This window comes from Schistocerca piceifrons, chromosome 7 (assembly GCF_021461385.2).
Source record: "Schistocerca piceifrons isolate TAMUIC-IGC-003096 chromosome 7, iqSchPice1.1, whole genome shotgun sequence".
Lineage (NCBI taxonomy): Eukaryota > Metazoa > Arthropoda > Insecta > Orthoptera > Acrididae > Schistocerca > Schistocerca piceifrons.
The window spans coordinates 93,847,781-93,868,915 of NC_060144.1; the positions used below are offsets into that span (position 1 = coordinate 93,847,781).

Sequence of the window (21,135 nt, forward strand, 5' to 3'; positions counted from 1 at the left end):
AAGCAATATGAAATAGCCCTTGGTGGGATCTAACCCATAGCCTTCCCGTTGTTAGCATGACACACTAACTTAGTGAGCTTACTACCCACACAATACGGCCGCTTCACATCTCCAGCACCTGAGCCACCGTTTCATCTATCTTTATTAAGGCCTTACGATTCCTTTAAACACGTATGCGTTGCTGTTGAGGTTTTCTCGCTGTCGCTTGGAACCCAGAGCCACAGCACAACAACAACGGAAACGTCCGTAAGAAGAGCTAAACCTCGACGCGGGAAAAGTATGTTCCGCTATTTCTTTTCGACCGCTCGGGCTGTCACTGTCGTCTCTAGTAAAATCTGCTTCGCGTGTTTCTGCATAATTTACTTGTTCTGTAAGATCACGGGAGTATGTTAGTTTCAGAATGTTTAAAATGCATTGTCAGATGTGGGGTTCGAACCCACGCTCCCTTACGGGAACCAGAGCTTAAATCTGGCGCCTTAGACCGCTCGGCCAATCTGACGTGCGAGGCAAGAGCTCCAGAGACTTCCATCTCTAGCAAGAACCTCACTGCGAAATCTGTTTCTTTTTTCGGTAGGATGGAATTATGTCAGTTTTAGAAAATTTAAGACGCTATGTCAGACGTCGCGTAGGAAATGCACCCTCCCCTTCGGGAACGAATGTGGCGCGTTGGACCGCTTTCTTCCGTCGTTTCTAGTTTGAACTGTAACTAGCAAAACTGTATTTAGTAATAGGAACATTTTCACATTGATGCAAAGAAAACTAGATATTAGCCAACGGCAAATAAGGCCGTTTCCTAGCAACAGCCACGCTGTGCATAACGCTCTCGTGGGAAGCCAATGAAATACTTCCTGTGAGGCTCAAACTGTCGACCTTCACTTTACAATACTTAGGCACTGCCCCGGTGGTACCGACGCATACATACTGAAGCGTCTTTGGATTGTCAGTGAGTACTTCATATTAGAAATTTCGTGTTCGCCCTGATGTGCATTAAAGGGCAGATTCTTCAGTAAAAGTTAGTTCTGCGCTCAGTTTCAGTATATGGCCCTAGCAGCACCAGGAAAACGGGTTCAGATGTGCTCGCCTTCCACTCGGCGTTGAGCGCCTACAGCGAGATTGCCTTCGGCCTCTGGCGCCAGGAGGGAAGGCGACACATCACGGAGCAAGCAGCGCGTAGCAGAAGGCGGTGGTGGTGTGTCGGTCAGCATGGTTGCTTCCCAAGTAGCTGATCCGGGTTCGAAGCCCGGACACCGCACGCAAGTTGTCTTCTTTACTCAGGAGAGTGTTTCCAACGCTCGCGATCGTCGAATTTCCAAACTGTCGTGTTACGAATGGTTTTCCTTCGCCCCTCGTCCAGCTCCGCGTAGGCTAGTGCGGATTGCGATTCACAGCATCGTGTGTCCCCATGTGTCGACTTGTCCCGACTTTGCTCGGCTGACGCGAAAGCTGACGCTTGCAAATGGGCGTATATGTAGAGGACAGGCGCTAGAAACGACTGGGAGAGACCGACTCGACAAACGCGCAACGGACCCTTTCATTTGACTGTGGCCGCAGGTTCGCGAATTTGGGTCCCGAGAGGCAAGAGAGGGGTCAGCGTGCTGGACCGTATCATTACCGCGCAGCAACACCGAAAACTAAGGGAAAAGGCAAAATTAAAGAATCCAACAGCACGTAGACTTCCTAGTTAGCCACCGAGCCGTGTACTAAGCACGCAAAAACGCTGCTTAACTTCGGTGATCGGACGAGAACCCGTGTCGTCAGCGTGGCACACAAGTCGGCGAGAACGTTTCCAGACGTGCGGACATCTTAGTCCTTGTACAGATCACTTGGGAATTGCCTGGCAGTCTCTCGCGCTGCCTTTTAGGGAAGCAATATGAAATAGCCCTTGGTGGGATCTAACCCATAGCCTTCCCGTTGTTAGCATGACACACTAACTTAGTGAGCTTACTGCCCACGCAATACGGCCGCTTCACATCTCCAGCACCTGAGCCACCGTTTCATCTATCTTTATTAAGGCCTTACGATTCCTTTAAACACGTATGCGTTGCTGTTGAGGTTTTCTCGCTGTCGCTTGGAACCCAGAGCCACAGCACAACAACAACGGAAACGTCCGTAAGAAGAGCTAAACCTCGACGCGGGAAAAGTATGTTCCGCTATTTCTTTTCGACCGCTCGGTCTGTCACTGTCGTCTCTAGTAAAATCTGCTTCGCGTGATTCTGCATAATTTACTTGTTCTGTAAGATCACGGGAGTATGTTAGTTTCAGAATGTTTAAAATGCATTGTCAGATGTGGGGCTCGAACCCACGCTCCCTTATGGGAACCAGAGCTTAAATCTGGCGCCTTAGACCGCTCGGCCAATCTGACGTGCGAGGCAAGAGCTCCAGAGACTTCCTTCTCTAGCAATATCTCAAAGAACCTCACTGCGAAATCTGTTTCTTTTTTCGGTAGGATGGAATTATGTCAGTTTTAGAAAATTTAAGACGCTATGTCAGACGTGGCGTAGGAAATGCACCCTCCCCTTCGGGAGCGAATGTGGCGCGTTGGACCGCTTTCTTCCGTCGTTTCTAGTTTGAACTGTAACTAGCAAAACTGTATTTAGTACTAGGAACATTTTCACATTGATGCAAAGAAAACTAGATATTAGCCAACGGCAAATAAGGCCGTTTCCTAGCAACAGCCACGCTGTGCATAACGCTCTCGTGGGAAGCCAATGAAATACTTCCTGTGAGGCTCAAACTGTCGACCTTCACTTTACAATACTTAGGCACTGCCCCGGTGGTACCGACGCATACATACTGAAGCGTCTTTGGATTGTCAGTGAGTACTTCATATTAGAAATTTCGTGTTCGCCCTGATGTGCATTAAAGGGCAGATTCTTCAGTAAAAGTTAGTTCTGCGCTCAGTTTCAGTATATGGCCCTAGCAGCACCAGGAAAACGGGTTCAGATGTACTCGCCTTCCACTCGGCGTTGAGCGCCTACAGCGAGATTGCCTTCGGCCTCTGGCGCCAGGAGGGAAGGCGACACATCACGGAGCAAGCAGCGCGTAGCAGAAGGCGGTGGTGGTGTGTCGGTCAGCATGGTTGCTTCCCAAGTAGCTGATCCGGGTTCGAAGCCCGGACACCGCACGCAAGTTGTCTTCTTTACTCAGGAGAGTGTTTCCAACGCTCGCGATCGTCGAATTTCCAAACTGTCGTGTTACGAATGGTTTTCCTTCGCCCCTCGTCCAGCTCCGCGTAGGCTAGTGCGGATTGCGATTCACAGCATCGTGTGTCCCCATGTGTCGACTTGTCCCGACTTTGCTCGGCTGACGCGAAAGCTGACGCTTGCAAATGGGCGTATATGTAGAGGACAGGCGCTAGAAACGACTGGGAGAGACCGACTCGACAAACGCGCAACGGACCCTTTCATTTGACTGTGGCCGCAGGTTCGCGAATTTGGGTCCCGAGAGGCAAGAGAGGGGTCAGCGTGCTGGACCGTATCATTACCGCGCAGCAACACCGAAAACTAAGGGAAAAGGCAAAATTAAAGAATCCAACAGCACGTAGACTTCCTAGTTAGCCACCGAGCCGTGTACTAAGCACGCAAAAACGCTGCTTAACTTCGGTGATCGGACGAGAACCCGTGTCGTCAGCGTGGCACACAAGTCGGCGAGAACGTTTCCAGACGTGCGGACATCTTAGTCCTTGTACAGATCACTTGGGATTTGCCTGGCAGTCTCTCGCGCTGCCTTTTAGGGAAGCAATATGAAATAGCCCTTGGTGGGATCTAACCCATAGCCTTCCCGTTGTTAGCATGACACACTAACTTAGTGAGCTTACTGCCCACGCAATACGGCCGCTTCACATCTCCAGCACCTGAGCCACCGTTTCATCTATCTTTATTAAGGCCTTACGATTCCTTTAAACACGTATGCGTTGCTGTTGAGGTTTTCTCGCTGTCGCTTGGAACCCAGAGCCACAGCACAACAACAACGGAAACGTCCGTAAGAAGAGCTAAACCTCGACGCGGGAAAAGTATGTTCCGCTATTTCTTTTCGACCGCTCGGTCTGTCACTGTCGTCTCTAGTAAAATCTGCTTCGCGTGTTTCTGCATAATTTACTTGTTCTGTAAGATCACGGGAGTATGTTAGTTTCAGAATGTTTAAAATGCATTGTCAGATGTGGGGTTCGAACCCACGCTCCCTTATGGGAACCAGAGCTTAAATCTGGCGCCTTAGACCGCTCGGCCAATCTGACGTGAGAGGCAAGAGCTCCAGAGACTTCCATCTCTAGCAAGAACCTCACTGCGAAATCTGTTTCTTTTTTCGGTAGGATGGAATTATGTCAGTTTTAGAAAATTTAAGACGCTATGTCAGACGTGGCGTAGGAAATGCACCCTCCCCTTCGGGAACGAATGTGGCGCGTTGGACCGCTTTCTTCCGTCGTTTCTAGTTTGAACTGTAACTAGCAAAACTGTATTTAGTAATAGGAACATTTTCACATTGATGCAAAGAAAACTAGATATTAGCCAACGGCAAATAAGGCCGTTTCCTAGCAACAGCCACGCTGTGCATAACGCTCTCGTGGGAAGCCAATGAAATACTTCCTGTGAGGCTCAAACTGTCGACCTTCACTTTACAATACTTCGGCACTGCCCCGGTGGTACCGACGCATACATACTGAATCGTCTTTGGATCGTCAGTGAGTACTTCATATTAGAAATTTCGTGTTCGCCCTGATGTGCATTAAAGGGCAGATTCTTCAGTAAAAGTTAGTTCTGCGCTCAGTTTCAGTATATGGCCCTAGCAGCACCAGGAAAACGGGTTCAGATGTGCTCGCCTTCCACTCGGCGTTGAGCGCCTACAGCGAGATTGCCTTCGGCCTCTGGCGCCATTAGGGAAGGCGACACATCACGGAGCAAGCAGCGCGTAGCAGAAGGCGGTGGTGGTGTGTCGGTCAGCATGGTTGCTTCCCAAGTAGCTGATCCGGGTTCGAAGCCCGGACACCGCACGCAAGTTGTCTTCTTTACTCAGGAGAGTGTTTCCAACGCTCGCGATCGTCGAATTTCCAAACTGTCGTGTTACGAATGGTTTTCCTTCGCCCCTTGTCCAGCTCCGCGTAGGCTAGTGCGGATTGCGATTCACAGCATCGTGTGTCCCCATGTGTCGACTTGTCCCGACTTTGCTCGGCTGACGCGAAAGCTGACGCTTGCAAATGGGCGTATATGTAGAGGACAGGCGCTAGAAACGACTGGGAGAGACCGACTCGACAAACGCGCAACGGACCCTTTCATTTGACTGTGGCCGCAGGTTCGCGAATTTGGGTCCCGAGAGGCAAGAGAGGGGTCAGCGTGCTGGACCGTATCATTACCGCGCAGCAACACCGAAAACTAAGGGAAAAGGCAAAATTAAAGAATCCAACAGCACGTAGACTTCCTAGTTAGCCACCGAGCCGTGTACTAAGCACGCAAAAACGCTGCTTAACTTCGGTGATCGGACGAGAACCCGTGTCGTCAGCGTGGCACACAAGTCGGCGAGAACGTTTCCAGACGTGCGGACATCTTAGTCCTTGTACAGATCACTTGGGATTTGCCTGGCAGTCTCTCGCGCTGCCTTTTAGGGAAGCAATATGAAATAGCCCTTGGTGGGATCTAACCCATAGCCTTCCCGTTGTTAGCATGACACACTAACTTAGTGAGCTTACTGCCCACGCAATACGGCCGCTTCACATCTCCAGCACCTGAGCCACCGTTTCATCTATCTTTATTAAGGCCTTACGATTCCTTTAAACACGTATGCGTTGCTGTTGAGGTTTTCTCGCTGTCGCTTGGAACCCAGAGCCACAGCACAACAACAACGGAAACGTCCGTAAGAAGAGCTAAACCTCGACGCGGGAAAAGTATGTTCCGCTATTTCTTTTCGACCGCTCGGTCTGTCACTGTCGTCTCTAGTAAAATCTGCTTCGCGTGTTTCTGCATAATTTACTTGTTCTGTAAGATCACGGGAGTATGTTAGTTTCAGAATGTTTAAAATGCATTGTCAGATGTGGGGTTCGAACCCACGCTCCCTTATGGGAACCAGAGCTTAAATCTGGCGCCTTAGACCGCTCGGCCAATCTGACGTGCGAGGCAATAGCTCCAGAGACTTCCATCTCTAGCAATATCTCAAAGAACCTCACTGCGAAATCTGTTTCTTTTTTCGGTAGGATGGAATTATGTCAGTTTTAGAAAATTTAAGACGCTATGTCAGACGTGGCGTAGGAAATGCACCCTCCCCTTCGGGAACGAATGTGGCGCGTTGGACCGCTTTCTTCCGTCGTTTCTAGTTTGAACTGTAACTAGCAAAACTGTATTTAGTAATAGGAACATTTTCACATTGATGCAAAGAAAACTAGATATTAGCCAACGGCAAATAAGGCCGTTTCCTAGCAACAGCCACGCTGTGCATAACGCTCTCGTGGGAAGCCAATGAAATACTTCCTGTGAGGCTCAAACTGTCGACCTTCACTTTACAATACTTCGGCACTGCCCCGGTGGTACCGACGCATACATACTGAAGCGTCTTTGGATCGTCAGTGAGTACTTCATATTAGAAATTTCGTGTTCGCCCTGATGTGCATTAAAGGGCAGATTCTTCAGTAAAAGTTAGTTCTGCGCTCAGTTTCAGTATATGGCCCTAGCAGCACCAGGAAAACGGGTTCAGATGTGCTCGCCTTCCACTCGGCGTTGAGCGCCTACAGCGAGATTGCCTTCGGCCTCTGGCGCCATTAGGGAAGGCGACACATCACGGAGCAAGCAGCGCGTAGCAGAAGGCGGTGGTGGTGTGTCGGTCAGCATGGTTGCTTCCCAAGTAGCTGATCCGGGTTCGAAGCCCGGACACCGCACGCAAGTTGTCTTCTTTACTCAGGAGAGTGTTTCCAACGCTCGCGATCGTCGAATTTCCAAACTGTCGTGTTACGAATGGTTTTCCTTCGCCCCTCGTCCAGCTCCGCGTAGGCTAGTGCGGATTGCGATTCACAGCATCGTGTGTCCCCATGTGTCGACTTGTCCCGACTTTGCTCGGCTGACGCGAAAGCTGACGCTTGCAAATGGGCGTATATGTAGAGGACAGGCGCTAGAAACGACTGGGAGAGACCGACTCGACAAACGCGCAACGGACCCTTTCATTTGACTGTGGCCGCAGGTTCGCGAATTTGGGTCCCGAGAGGCAAGAGAGGGGTCAGCGTGCTGGACCGTATCATTACCGCGCAGCAACACCGAAAACTAAGGGAAAAGGCAAAATTAAAGAATCCAACAGCACGTAGACTTCCTAGTTAGCCACCGAGCCGTGTACTAAGCACGCAAAAACGTTGCTTAACTTCGGTGATCGGACGAGAACCCGTGTCGTCAGCGTGGCACACAAGTCGGCGAGAACGTTTCCAGACGTGCGGACATCTTAGTCCTTGTACAGATCACTTGGGATTTGCCTGGCAGTCTCTCGCGCTGCCTTTTAGGGAAGCAATATGAAATAGCCCTTGGTGGGATCTAACCCATAGCCTTCCCGTTGTTAGCATGACACACTAACTTAGTGAGCTTACTGCCCACGCAATACGGCCGCTTCACATCTCCAGCACCTGAGCCACCGTTTCATCTATCTTTATTAAGGCCTTACGATTCCTTTAAACACGTATGCGTTGCTGTTGAGGTTTTCTCGCTGTCGCTTGGAACCCAGAGCCACAGCACAACAACAACGGAAACGTCCGTAAGAAGAGCTAAACCTCGACGCGGGAAAAGTATGTTCCGCTATTTCTTTTCGACCGCTCGGTCTGTCACTGTCGTCTCTAGTAAAATCTGCTTCGCGTGTTTCTGCATAATTTACTTGTTCTGTAAGATCACGGGAGTATGTTAGTTTCAGAATGTTTAAAATGCATTGTCAGATGTGGGGTTCGAACCCACGCTCCCTTATGGGAACCAGAGCTTAAATCTGGCGCCTTAGACCGCTCGGCCAATCTGACGTGAGAGGCAAGAGCTCCAGAGACTTCCATCTCTAGCAATATCTCAAAGAACCTCACTGCGAAATCTGTTTCTTTTTTCGGTAGGATGGAATTATGTCAGTTTTAGAAAATTTAAGACGCTATGTCAGACGTGGCGTAGGAAATGCACCCTCCCCTTCGGGAACGAATGTGGCGCGTTGGACCGCTTTCTTCCGTCGTTTCTAGTTTGAACTGTAACTAGCAAAACTGTATTTAGTAATAGGAACATTTTCACATTGATGCAAAGAAAACTAGATATTAGCCAACGGCAAATAAGGCCGTTTCCTAGCAACAGCCACGCTGTGCATAACGCTCTCGTGGGAAGCCAATGAAATACTTCCTGTGAGGCTCAAACTGTCGACCTTCACTTTACAATACTTCGGCACTGCCCCGGTGGTACCGACGCATACATACTGAATCGTCTTTGGATCGTCAGTGAGTACTTCATATTAGAAATTTCGTGTTCGCCCTGATGTGCATTAAAGGGCAGATTCTTCAGTAAAAGTTAGTTCTGCGCTCAGTTTCAGTATATGGCCCTAGCAGCACCAGGAAAACGGGTTCAGATGTGCTCGCCTTCCACTCGGCGTTGAGCGCCTACAGCGAGATTGCCTTCGGCCTCTGGCGCCATTAGGGAAGGCGACACATCACGGAGCAAGCAGCGCGTAGCAGAAGGCGGTGGTGGTGTGTCGGTCAGCATGGTTGCTTCCCAAGTAGCTGATCCGGGTTCGAAGCCCGGACACCGCACGCAAGTTGTCTTCTTTACTCAGGAGAGTGTTTCCAACGCTCGCGATCGTCGAATTTCCAAACTGTCGTGTTACGAATGGTTTTCCTTCGCCCCTCGTCCAGCTCCGCGTAGGCTAGTGCGGATTGCGATTCACAGCATCGTGTGTCCCCATGTGTCGACTTGTCCCGACTTTGCTCGGCTGACGCGAAAGCTGACGCTTGCAAATGGGCGTATATGTAGAGGACAGGCGCTAGAAACGACTGGGAGAGACCGACTCGACAAACGCGCAACGGACCCTTTCATTTGACTGTGGCCGCAGGTTCGCGAATTTGGGTCCCGAGAGGCAAGAGAGGGGTCAGCGTGCTGGACCGTATCATTACCGCGCAGCAACACCGAAAACTAAGGGAAAAGGCAAAATTAAAGAATCCAACAGCACGTAGACTTCCTAGTTAGCCACCGAGCCGTGTACTAAGCACGCAAAAACGCTGCTTAACTTCGGTGATCGGACGAGAACCCGTGTCGTCAGCGTGGCACACAAGTCGGCGAGAACGTTTCCAGACGTGCGGACATCTTAGTCCTTGTACAGATCACTTGGGAATTGCCTGGCAGTCTCTCGCGCTGCCTTTTAGGGAAGCAATATGAAATAGCCCTTGGTGGGATCTAACCCATAGCCTTCCCGTTGTTAGCATGACACACTAACTTAGTGAGCTTACTGCCCACGCAATACGGCCGCTTCACATCTCCAGCACCTGAGCCACCGTTTCATCTATCTTTATTAAGGCCTTACGATTCCTTTAAACACGTATGCGTTGCTGTTGAGGTTTTCTCGCTGTCGCTTGGAACCCAGAGCCACAGCACAACAACAACGGAAACGTCCGTAAGAAGAGCTAAACCTCGACGCGGGAAAAGTATGTTCCGCTATTTCTTTTCGACCGCTCGGTCTGTCACTGTCGTCTCTAGTAAAATCTGCTTCGCGTGATTCTGCATAATTTACTTGTTCTGTAAGATCACGGGAGTATGTTAGTTTCAGAATGTTTAAAATGCATTGTCAGATGTGGGGCTCGAACCCACGCTCCCTTATGGGAACCAGAGCTTAAATCTGGCGCCTTAGACCGCTCGGCCAATCTGACGTGCGAGGCAAGAGCTCCAGAGACTTCCTTCTCTAGCAATATCTCAAAGAACCTCACTGCGAAATCTGTTTCTTTTTTCGGTAGGATGGAATTATGTCAGTTTTAGAAAATTTAAGACGCTATGTCAGACGTGGCGTAGGAAATGCACCCTCCCCTTCGGGAGCGAATGTGGCGCGTTGGACCGCTTTCTTCCGTCGTTTCTAGTTTGAACTGTAACTAGCAAAACTGTATTTAGTACTAGGAACATTTTCACATTGATGCAAAGAAAACTAGATATTAGCCAACGGCAAATAAGGCCGTTTCCTAGCAACAGCCACGCTGTGCATAACGCTCTCGTGGGAAGCCAATGAAATACTTCCTGTGAGGCTCAAACTGTCGACCTTCACTTTACAATACTTAGGCACTGCCCCGGTGGTACCGACGCATACATACTGAAGCGTCTTTGGATTGTCAGTGAGTACTTCATATTAGAAATTTCGTGTTCGCCCTGATGTGCATTAAAGGGCAGATTCTTCAGTAAAAGTTAGTTCTGCGCTCAGTTTCAGTATATGGCCCTAGCAGCACCAGGAAAACGGGTTCAGATGTACTCGCCTTCCACTCGGCGTTGAGCGCCTACAGCGAGATTGCCTTCGGCCTCTGGCGCCAGGAGGGAAGGCGACACATCACGGAGCAAGCAGCGCGTAGCAGAAGGCGGTGGTGGTGTGTCGGTCAGCATGGTTGCTTCCCAAGTAGCTGATCCGGGTTCGAAGCCCGGACACCGCACGCAAGTTGTCTTCTTTACTCAGGAGAGTGTTTCCAACGCTCGCGATCGTCGAATTTCCAAACTGTCGTGTTACGAATGGTTTTCCTTCGCCCCTCGTCCAGCTCCGCGTAGGCTAGTGCGGATTGCGATTCACAGCATCGTGTGTCCCCATGTGTCGACTTGTCCCGACTTTGCTCGGCTGACGCGAAAGCTGACGCTTGCAAATGGGCGTATATGTAGAGGACAGGCGCTAGAAACGACTGGGAGAGACCGACTCGACAAACGCGCAACGGACCCTTTCATTTGACTGTGGCCGCAGGTTCGCGAATTTGGGTCCCGAGAGGCAAGAGAGGGGTCAGCGTGCTGGACCGTATCATTACCGCGCAGCAACACCGAAAACTAAGGGAAAAGGCAAAATTAAAGAATCCAACAGCACGTAGACTTCCTAGTTAGCCACCGAGCCGTGTACTAAGCACGCAAAAACGCTGCTTAACTTCGGTGATCGGACGAGAACCCGTGTCGTCAGCGTGGCACACAAGTCGGCGAGAACGTTTCCAGACGTGCGGACATCTTAGTCCTTGTACAGATCACTTGGGATTTGCCTGGCAGTCTCTCGCGCTGCCTTTTAGGGAAGCAATATGAAATAGCCCTTGGTGGGATCTAACCCATAGCCTTCCCGTTGTTAGCATGACACACTAACTTAGTGAGCTTACTGCCCACGCAATACGGCCGCTTCACATCTCCAGCACCTGAGCCACCGTTTCATCTATCTTTATTAAGGCCTTACGATTCCTTTAAACACGTATGCGTTGCTGTTGAGGTTTTCTCGCTGTCGCTTGGAACCCAGAGCCACAGCACAACAACAACGGAAACGTCCGTAAGAAGAGCTAAACCTCGACGCGGGAAAAGTATGTTCCGCTATTTCTTTTCGACCGCTCGGTCTGTCACTGTCGTCTCTAGTAAAATCTGCTTCGCGTGTTTCTGCATAATTTACTTGTTCTGTAAGATCACGGGAGTATGTTAGTTTCAGAATGTTTAAAATGCATTGTCAGATGTGGGGTTCGAACCCACGCTCCCTTATGGGAACCAGAGCTTAAATCTGGCGCCTTAGACCGCTCGGCCAATCTGACGTGAGAGGCAAGAGCTCCAGAGACTTCCATCTCTAGCAAGAACCTCACTGCGAAATCTGTTTCTTTTTTCGGTAGGATGGAATTATGTCAGTTTTAGAAAATTTAAGACGCTATGTCAGACGTGGCGTAGGAAATGCACCCTCCCCTTCGGGAACGAATGTGGCGCGTTGGACCGCTTTCTTCCGTCGTTTCTAGTTTGAACTGTAACTAGCAAAACTGTATTTAGTAATAGGAACATTTTCACATTGATGCAAAGAAAACTAGATATTAGCCAACGGCAAATAAGGCCGTTTCCTAGCAACAGCCACGCTGTGCATAACGCTCTCGTGGGAAGCCAATGAAATACTTCCTGTGAGGCTCAAACTGTCGACCTTCACTTTACAATACTTCGGCACTGCCCCGGTGGTACCGACGCATACATACTGAATCGTCTTTGGATCGTCAGTGAGTACTTCATATTAGAAATTTCGTGTTCGCCCTGATGTGCATTAAAGGGCAGATTCTTCAGTAAAAGTTAGTTCTGCGCTCAGTTTCAGTATATGGCCCTAGCAGCACCAGGAAAACGGGTTCAGATGTGCTCGCCTTCCACTCGGCGTTGAGCGCCTACAGCGAGATTGCCTTCGGCCTCTGGCGCCATTAGGGAAGGCGACACATCACGGAGCAAGCAGCGCGTAGCAGAAGGCGGTGGTGGTGTGTCGGTCAGCATGGTTGCTTCCCAAGTAGCTGATCCGGGTTCGAAGCCCGGACACCGCACGCAAGTTGTCTTCTTTACTCAGGAGAGTGTTTCCAACGCTCGCGATCGTCGAATTTCCAAACTGTCGTGTTACGAATGGTTTTCCTTCGCCCCTCGTCCAGCTCCGCGTAGGCTAGTGCGGATTGCGATTCACAGCATCGTGTGTCCCCATGTGTCGACTTGTCCCGACTTTGCTCGGCTGACGCGAAAGCTGACGCTTGCAAATGGGCGTATATGTAGAGGACAGGCGCTAGAAACGACTGGGAGAGACCGACTCGACAAACGCGCAACGGACCCTTTCATTTGACTGTGGCCGCAGGTTCGCGAATTTGGGTCCCGAGAGGCAAGAGAGGGGTCAGCGTGCTGGACCGTATCATTACCGCGCAGCAACACCGAAAACTAAGGGAAAAGGCAAAATTAAAGAATCCAACAGCACGTAGACTTCCTAGTTAGCCACCGAGCCGTGTACTAAGCACGCAAAAACGCTGCTTAACTTCGGTGATCGGACGAGAACCCGTGTCGTCAGCGTGGCACACAAGTCGGCGAGAACGTTTCCAGACGTGCGGACATCTTAGTCCTTGTACAGATCACTTGGGAATTGCCTGGCAGTCTCTCGCGCTGCCTTTTAGGGAAGCAATATGAAATAGCCCTTGGTGGGATCTAACCCATAGCCTTCCCGTTGTTAGCATGACACACTAACTTAGTGAGCTTACTGCCCACGCAATACGGCCGCTTCACATCTCCAGCACCTGAGCCACCGTTTCATCTATCTTTATTAAGGCCTTACGATTCCTTTAAACACGTATGCGTTGCTGTTGAGGTTTTCTCGCTGTCGCTTGGAACCCAGAGCCACAGCACAACAACAACGGAAACGTCCGTAAGAAGAGCTAAACCTCGACGCGGGAAAAGTATGTTCCGCTATTTCTTTTCGACCGCTCGGTCTGTCACTGTCGTCTCTAGTAAAATCTGCTTCGCGTGATTCTGCATAATTTACTTGTTCTGTAAGATCACGGGAGTATGTTAGTTTCAGAATGTTTAAAATGCATTGTCAGATGTGGGGCTCGAACCCACGCTCCCTTATGGGAACCAGAGCTTAAATCTGGCGCCTTAGACCGCTCGGCCAATCTGACGTGCGAGGCAAGAGCTCCAGAGACTTCCTTCTCTAGCAATATCTCAAAGAACCTCACTGCGAAATCTGTTTCTTTTTTCGGTAGGATGGAATTATGTCAGTTTTAGAAAATTTAAGACGCTATGTCAGACGTGGCGTAGGAAATGCACCCTCCCCTTCGGGAGCGAATGTGGCGCGTTGGACCGCTTTCTTCCGTCGTTTCTAGTTTGAACTGTAACTAGCAAAACTGTATTTAGTACTAGGAACATTTTCACATTGATGCAAAGAAAACTAGATATTAGCCAACGGCAAATAAGGCCGTTTCCTAGCAACAGCCACGCTGTGCATAACGCTCTCGTGGGAAGCCAATGAAATACTTCCTGTGAGGCTCAAACTGTCGACCTTCACTTTACAATACTTAGGCACTGCCCCGGTGGTACCGACGCATACATACTGAAGCGTCTTTGGATTGTCAGTGAGTACTTCATATTAGAAATTTCGTGTTCGCCCTGATGTGCATTAAAGGGCAGATTCTTCAGTAAAAGTTAGTTCTGCGCTCAGTTTCAGTATATGGCCCTAGCAGCACCAGGAAAACGGGTTCAGATGTACTCGCCTTCCACTCGGCGTTGAGCGCCTACAGCGAGATTGCCTTCGGCCTCTGGCGCCAGGAGGGAAGGCGACACATCACGGAGCAAGCAGCGCGTAGCAGAAGGCGGTGGTGGTGTGTCGGTCAGCATGGTTGCTTCCCAAGTAGCTGATCCGGGTTCGAAGCCCGGACACCGCACGCAAGTTGTCTTCTTTACTCAGGAGAGTGTTTCCAACGCTCGCGATCGTCGAATTTCCAAACTGTCGTGTTACGAATGGTTTTCCTTCGCCCCTCGTCCAGCTCCGCGTAGGCTAGTGCGGATTGCGATTCACAGCATCGTGTGTCCCCATGTGTCGACTTGTCCCGACTTTGCTCGGCTGACGCGAAAGCTGACGCTTGCAAATGGGCGTATATGTAGAGGACAGGCGCTAGAAACGACTGGGAGAGACCGACTCGACAAACGCGCAACGGACCCTTTCATTTGACTGTGGCCGCAGGTTCGCGAATTTGGGTCCCGAGAGGCAAGAGAGGGGTCAGCGTGCTGGACCGTATCATTACCGCGCAGCAACACCGAAAACTAAGGGAAAAGGCAAAATTAAAGAATCCAACAGCACGTAGACTTCCTAGTTAGCCACCGAGCCGTGTACTAAGCACGCAAAAACGCTGCTTAACTTCGGTGATCGGACGAGAACCCGTGTCGTCAGCGTGGCACACAAGTCGGCGAGAACGTTTCCAGACGTGCGGACATCTTAGTCCTTGTACAGATCACTTGGGATTTGCCTGGCAGTCTCTCGCGCTGCCTTTTAGGGAAGCAATATGAAATAGCCCTTGGTGGGATCTAACCCATAGCCTTCCCGTTGTTAGCATGACACACTAACTTAGTGAGCTTACTGCCCACGCAATACGGCCGCTTCACATCTCCAGCACCTGAGCCACCGTTTCATCTATCTTTATTAAGGCCTTACGATTCCTTTAAACACGTATGCGTTGCTGTTGAGGTTTTCTCGCTGTCGCTTGGAACCCAGAGCCACAGCACAACAACAACGGAAACGTCCGTAAGAAGAGCTAAACCTCGACGCGGGAAAAGTATGTTCCGCTATTTCTTTTCGACCGCTCGGTCTGTCACTGTCGTCTCTAGTAAAATCTGCTTCGCGTGTTTCTGCATAATTTACTTGTTCTGTAAGATCACGGGAGTATGTTAGTTTCAGAATGTTTAAAATGCATTGTCAGATGTGGGGTTCGAACCCACGCTCCCTTATGGGAACCAGAGCTTAAATCTGGCGCCTTAGACCGCTCGGCCAATCTGACGTGAGAGGCAAGAGCTCCAGAGACTTCCATCTCTAGCAAGAACCTCACTGCGAAATCTGTTTCTTTTTTCGGTAGGATGGAATTATGTCAGTTTTAGAAAATTTAAGACGCTATGTCAGACGTGGCGTAGGAAATGCACCCTCCCCTTCGGGAACGAATGTGGCGCGTTGGACCGCTTTCTTCCGTCGTTTCTAGTTTGAACTGTAACTAGCAAAACTGTATTTAGTAATAGGAACATTTTCACATTGATGCAAAGAAAACTAGATATTAGCCAACGGCAAATAAGGCCGTTTCCTAGCAACAGCCACGCTGTGCATAACGCTCTCGTGGGAAGCCAATGAAATACTTCCTGTGAGGCTCAAACTGTCGACCTTCACTTTACAATACTTCGGCACTGCCCCGGTGGTACCGACGCATACATACTGAATCGTCTTTGGATCGTCAGTGAGTACTTCATATTAGAAATTTCGTGTTCGCCCTGATGTGCATTAAAGGGCAGATTCTTCAGTAAAAGTTAGTTCTGCGCTCAGTTTCAGTATATGGCCCTAGCAGCACCAGGAAAACGGGTTCAGATGTGCTCGCCTTCCACTCGGCGTTGAGCGCCTACAGCGAGATTGCCTTCGGCCTCTGGCGCCATTAGGGAAGGCGACACATCACGGAGCAAGCAGCGCGTAGCAGAAGGCGGTGGTGGTGTGTCGGTCAGCATGGTTGCTTCCCAAGTAGCTGATCCGGGTTCGAAGCCCGGACACCGCACGCAAGTTGTCTTCTTTACTCAGGAGAGTGTTTCCAACGCTCGCGATCGTCGAATTTCCAAACTGTCGTGTTACGAATGGTTTTCCTTCGCCCCTTGTCCAGCTCCGCGTAGGCTAGTGCGGATTGCGATTCACAGCATCGTGTGTCCCCATGTGTCGACTTGTCCCGACTTTGCTCGGCTGACGCGAAAGCTGACGCTTGCAAATGGGCGTATATGTAGAGGACAGGCGCTAGAAACGACTGGGAGAGACCGACTCGACAAACGCGCAACGGACCCTTTCATTTGACTGTGGCCGCAGGTTCGCGAATTTGGGTCCCGAGAGGCAAGAGAGGGGTCAGCGTGCTGGACCGTATCATTACCGCGCAGCAACACCGAAAACTAAGGGAAAAGGCAAAATTAAAGAATCCAACAGCACGTAGACTTCCTAGTTAGCCACCGAGCCGTGTACTAAGCACGCAAAAACGCTGCTTAACTTCGGTGATCGGACGAGAACCCGTGTCGTCAGCGTGGCACACAAGTCGGCGAGAACGTTTCCAGACGTGCGGACATCTTAGTCCTTGTACAGATCACTTGGGATTTGCCTGGCAGTCTCTCGCGCTGCCTTTTAGGGAAGCAATATGAAATAGCCCTTGGTGGGATCTAACCCATAGCCTTCCCGTTGTTAGCATGACACACTAACTTAGTGAGCTTACTGCCCACGCAATACGGCCGCTTCACATCTCCAGCACCTGAGCCACCGTTTCATCTATCTTTATTAAGGCCTTACGATTCCTTTAAACACGTATGCGTTGCTGTTGAGGTTTTCTCGCTGTCGCTTGGAACCCAGAGCCACAGCACAACAACAACGGAAACGTCCGTAAGAAGAGCTAAACCTCGACGCGGGAAAAGTATGTTCCGCTATTTCTTTTCGACCGCTCGGTCTGTCACTGTCGTCTCTAGTAAAATCTGCTTCGCGTGTTTCTGCATAATTTACTTGTTCTGTAAGATCACGGGAGTATGTTAGTTTCAGAATGTTTAAAATGCATTGTCAGATGTGGGGTTCGAACCCACGCTCCCTTATGGGAACCAGAGCTTAAATCTGGCGCCTTAGACCGCTCGGCCAATCTGACGTGCGAGGCAATAGCTCCAGAGACTTCCATCTCTAGCAATATCTCAAAGAACCTCACTGCGAAATCTGTTTCTTTTTTCGGTAGGATGGAATTATGTCAGTTTTAGAAAATTTAAGACGCTATGTCAGACGTGGCGTAGGAAATGCACCCTCCCCTTCGGGAACGAATGTGGCGCGTTGGACCGCTTTCTTCCGTCGTTTCTAGTTTGAACTGTAACTAGCAAAACTGTATTTAGTAATAGGAACATTTTCACATTGATGCAAAGAAAACTAGATATTAGCCAACGGCAAATAAGGCCGTTTCCTAGCAACAGCCACGCTGTGCATAACGCTCTCGTGGGAAGCCAATGAAATACTTCCTGTGAGGCTCAAACTGTCGACCTTCACTTTACAATACTTCGGCACTGCCCCGGTGGTACCGACGCATACATACTGAAGCGTCTTTGGATCGTCAGTGAGTACTTCATATTAGAAATTTCGTGTTCGCCCTGATGTGCATTAAAGGGCAGATTCTTCAGTAAAAGTTAGTTCTGCGCTCAGTTTCAGTATATGGCCCTAGCAGCACCAGGAAAACGGGTTCAGATGTGCTCGCCTTCCACTCGGCGTTGAGCGCCTACAGCGAGATTGCCTTCGGCCTCTGGCGCCATTAGGGAAGGCGACACATCACGGAGCAAGCAGCGCGTAGCAGAAGGCGGTGGTGGTGTGTCGGTCAGCATGGTTGCTTCCCAAGTAGCTGATCCGGGTTCGAAGCCCGGACACCGCACGCAAGTTGTCTTCTTTACTCAGGAGAGTGTTTCCAACGCTCGCGATCGTCGAATTTCCAAACTGTCGTGTTACGAATGGTTTTCCTTCGCCCCTCGTCCAGCTCCGCGTAGGCTAGTGCGGATTGCGATTCACAGCATCGTGTGTCCCCATGTGTCGACTTGTCCCGACTTTGCTCGGCTGACGCGAAAGCTGACGCTTGCAAATGGGCGTATATGTAGAGGACAGGCGCTAGAAACGACTGGGAGAGACCGACTCGACAAACGCGCAACGGACCCTTTCATTTGACTGTGGCCGCAGGTTCGCGAATTTGGGTCCCGAGAGGCAAGAGAGGGGTCAGCGTGCTGGACCGTATCATTACCGCGCAGCAACACCGAAAACTAAGGGAAAAGGCAAAATTAAAGAATCCAACAGCACGTAGACTTCCTAGTTAGCCACCGAGCCGTGTACTAAGCACGCAAAAACGTTGCTTAACTTCGGTGATCGGACGAGAACCCGTGTCGTCAGCGTGGCACACAAGTCGGCGAGAACGTTTCCAGACGTGCGGACATCTTAGTCCTTGTACAGATCACTTGGGATTTGCCTGGCAGTCTCTCGCGCTGCCTTTTAGGGAAGCAATATGAAATAGCCCTTGGTGGGATCTAACCCATAGCCTTCCCGTTGTTAGCATGACACACTAACTTAGTGAGCTTACTGCCCACGCAATACGGCCGCTTCACATCTCCAGCACCTGAGCCACCGTTTCATCTATCTTTATTAAGGCCTTACGATTCCTTTAAACACGTATGCGTTGCTGTTGAGGTTTTCTCGCTGTCGCTTGGAACCCAGAGCCACAGCACAACAACAACGGAAACGTCCGTAAGAAGAGCTAAACCTCGACGCGGGAAAAGTATGTTCCGCTATTTCTTTTCGACCGCTCGGTCTGTCACTGTCGTCTCTAGTAAAATCTGCTTCGCGTGTTTCTGCATAATTTACTTGTTCTGTAAGATCACGGGAGTATGTTAGTTTCAGAATGTTTAAAATGCATTGTCAGATGTGGGGTTCGAACCCACGCTCCCTTATGGGAACCAGAGCTTAAATCTGGCGCCTTAGACCGCTCGGCCAATCTGACGTGAGAGGCAAGAGCTCCAGAGACTTCCATCTCTAGCAATATCTCAAAGAACCTCACTGCGAAATCTGTTTCTTTTTTCGGTAGGATGGAATTATGTCAGTTTTAGAAAATTTAAGACGCTATGTCAGACGTGGCGTAGGAAATGCACCCTCCCCTTCGGGAACGAATGTGGCGCGTTGGACCGCTTTCTTCCGTCGTTTCTAGTTTGAACTGTAACTAGCAAAACTGTATTTAGTAATAGGAACATTTTCACATTGATGCAAAGAAAACTAGATATTAGCCAACGGCAAATAAGGCCGTTTCCTAGCAACAGCCACGCTGTGCATAACGCTCTCGTGGGAAGCCAATGAAATACTTCCTGTGAGGCTCAAACTGTCGACCTTCACTTTACAATACTTCGGCACTGCCCCGGTGGTACCGACGCATACATACTGAATCGTCTTTGGATCGTCAGTGAGTACTTCATATTAGAAATTTCGTGTTCGCCCTGATGTGCATTAAAGGGCAGATTCTTCAGTAAAAGTTAGTTCTGCGCTCAGTTTCAGTATATGGCCCTAGCAGCACCAGGAAAACGGGTTCAGATGTGCTCGCCTTCCACTCGGCGTTGAGCGCCTACAGCGAGATTGCCTTCGGCCTCTGGCGCCATTAGGGAAGGCGACACATCACGGAGCAAGCAGCGCGTAGCAGAAGGCGGTGGTGGTGTGTCGGTCAGCATGGTTGCTTCCCAAGTAGCTGATCCGGGTTCGAAGCCCGGACACCGCACGCAAGTTGTCTTCTTTACTCAGGAGAGTGTTTCCAACGCTCGCGATCGTCGAATTTCCAAACTGTCGTGTTACGAATGGTTTTCCTTCGCCCCTTGTCCAGCTCCGCGTAGGCTAGTGCGGATTGCGATTCACAGCATCGTGTGTCCCCATGTGTCGACTTGTCCCGACTTTGCTCGGCTGACGCGAAAGCTGACGCTTGCAAATGGGCGTATATGTAGAGGACAGGCGCTAGAAACGACTGGGAGAGACCGACTCGACAAACGCGCAACGGACCCTTTCATTTGACTGTGGCCGCAGGTTCGCGAATTTGGGTCCCGAGAGGCACAAGAGGGGTCAGCGTGCTGGACCGTATCATTACCGCGCAGCAACACCGAAAACTAAGGGAAAAGGCAAAATTAAAGAATCCAACAGCACGTAGACTTCCTAGTTAGCCACCGAGCCGTGTACTAAGCACGCAAAAACGCTGCTTAACTTCGGTGATCGGACGAGAACCCGTGTCGTCAGCGTGGCACACAAGTCGGCGAGAACGTTTCCAGACGTGCGGACATCTTAGTCCTTGTACAGATCACTTGGGATTTGCCTGGCAGTCTCTCGCGCTGCCTTTTAGGGAAGCAATATGAAATAGCCCTTGGTGGGATCTAACCCATAGCCTTCCCGTTGTTAGCATGACACACTAACTTAGTGAGCTTACTGCCCACGCAATACGGCCGCTTCACATCTCCAGCACCTGAGCCACCGTTTCATCTATCTTTATTAAGGCCTTACGATTCCTTTAAACACGTATGCGTTGCTGTTGAGGTTTTCTCGCTGTCGCTTGGAACCCAGAGCCACAGCACAACAACAACGGAAACGTCCGTAAGAAGAGCTAAACCTCGACGCGGGAAAAGTATGTTCCGCTATTTCTTTTCGACCGCTCGGTCTGTCACTGTCGTCTCTAGTAAAATCTGCTTCGCGTGTTTCTGCATAATTTACTTGTTCTGTAAGATCACGGGAGTATGTTAGTTTCAGAATGTTTAAAATGCATTGTCAGATGTGGGGTTCGAACCCACGCTCCCTTATGGGAACCAGAGCTTAAATCTGGCGCCTTAGACCGCTCGGCCAATCTGACGTGCGAGGCAAGAGCTCCAGAGACTTCCATCTCTAGCAATATCTCAAAGAACCTCACTGCGAAATCTGTTTCTTTTTTCG

General features: G+C 50.1%; 12 non-coding genes across 12 annotated transcripts; all 12 read right to left on the reverse strand.

Annotated features, from left to right (window-relative positions):
• Positions 1 to 415: 415 nt before the first annotated feature.
• Positions 416 to 499, reverse strand: Trnal-uaa. The gene has a single exon. It is a non-coding gene; the product is annotated as a tRNA-Leu (tRNA).
• Positions 500 to 2,278: 1,779 nt separating this feature from the next.
• Positions 2,279 to 2,362, reverse strand: Trnal-uaa. Its single transcript has one exon. It is a non-coding gene; the product is annotated as a tRNA-Leu (tRNA).
• Positions 2,363 to 4,150: 1,788 nt separating this feature from the next.
• On the reverse strand, positions 4,151 to 4,234 carry Trnal-uaa. Its single transcript has one exon. It is a non-coding gene; the product is annotated as a tRNA-Leu (tRNA).
• Positions 4,235 to 6,013: 1,779 nt separating this feature from the next.
• Trnal-uaa lies at positions 6,014 to 6,097 on the reverse strand. The gene has a single exon. It is a non-coding gene; the product is annotated as a tRNA-Leu (tRNA).
• Positions 6,098 to 7,885: 1,788 nt separating this feature from the next.
• Trnal-uaa lies at positions 7,886 to 7,969 on the reverse strand. The gene has a single exon. It is a non-coding gene; the product is annotated as a tRNA-Leu (tRNA).
• A 1,788-nt stretch (positions 7,970 to 9,757) lies between these two features.
• On the reverse strand, positions 9,758 to 9,841 carry Trnal-uaa. Its single transcript has one exon. It is a non-coding gene; the product is annotated as a tRNA-Leu (tRNA).
• Positions 9,842 to 11,629: 1,788 nt separating this feature from the next.
• Trnal-uaa lies at positions 11,630 to 11,713 on the reverse strand. Its single transcript has one exon. It is a non-coding gene; the product is annotated as a tRNA-Leu (tRNA).
• Positions 11,714 to 13,492: 1,779 nt separating this feature from the next.
• Trnal-uaa lies at positions 13,493 to 13,576 on the reverse strand. Its single transcript has one exon. It is a non-coding gene; the product is annotated as a tRNA-Leu (tRNA).
• A 1,788-nt stretch (positions 13,577 to 15,364) lies between these two features.
• Trnal-uaa lies at positions 15,365 to 15,448 on the reverse strand. Its single transcript has one exon. It is a non-coding gene; the product is annotated as a tRNA-Leu (tRNA).
• Positions 15,449 to 17,227: 1,779 nt separating this feature from the next.
• Trnal-uaa lies at positions 17,228 to 17,311 on the reverse strand. Its single transcript has one exon. It is a non-coding gene; the product is annotated as a tRNA-Leu (tRNA).
• A 1,788-nt stretch (positions 17,312 to 19,099) lies between these two features.
• On the reverse strand, positions 19,100 to 19,183 carry Trnal-uaa. Its single transcript has one exon. It is a non-coding gene; the product is annotated as a tRNA-Leu (tRNA).
• Positions 19,184 to 20,971: 1,788 nt separating this feature from the next.
• On the reverse strand, positions 20,972 to 21,055 carry Trnal-uaa. Its single transcript has one exon. It is a non-coding gene; the product is annotated as a tRNA-Leu (tRNA).
• Between the last annotated feature and the right edge of the window lie 80 nt (positions 21,056 to 21,135).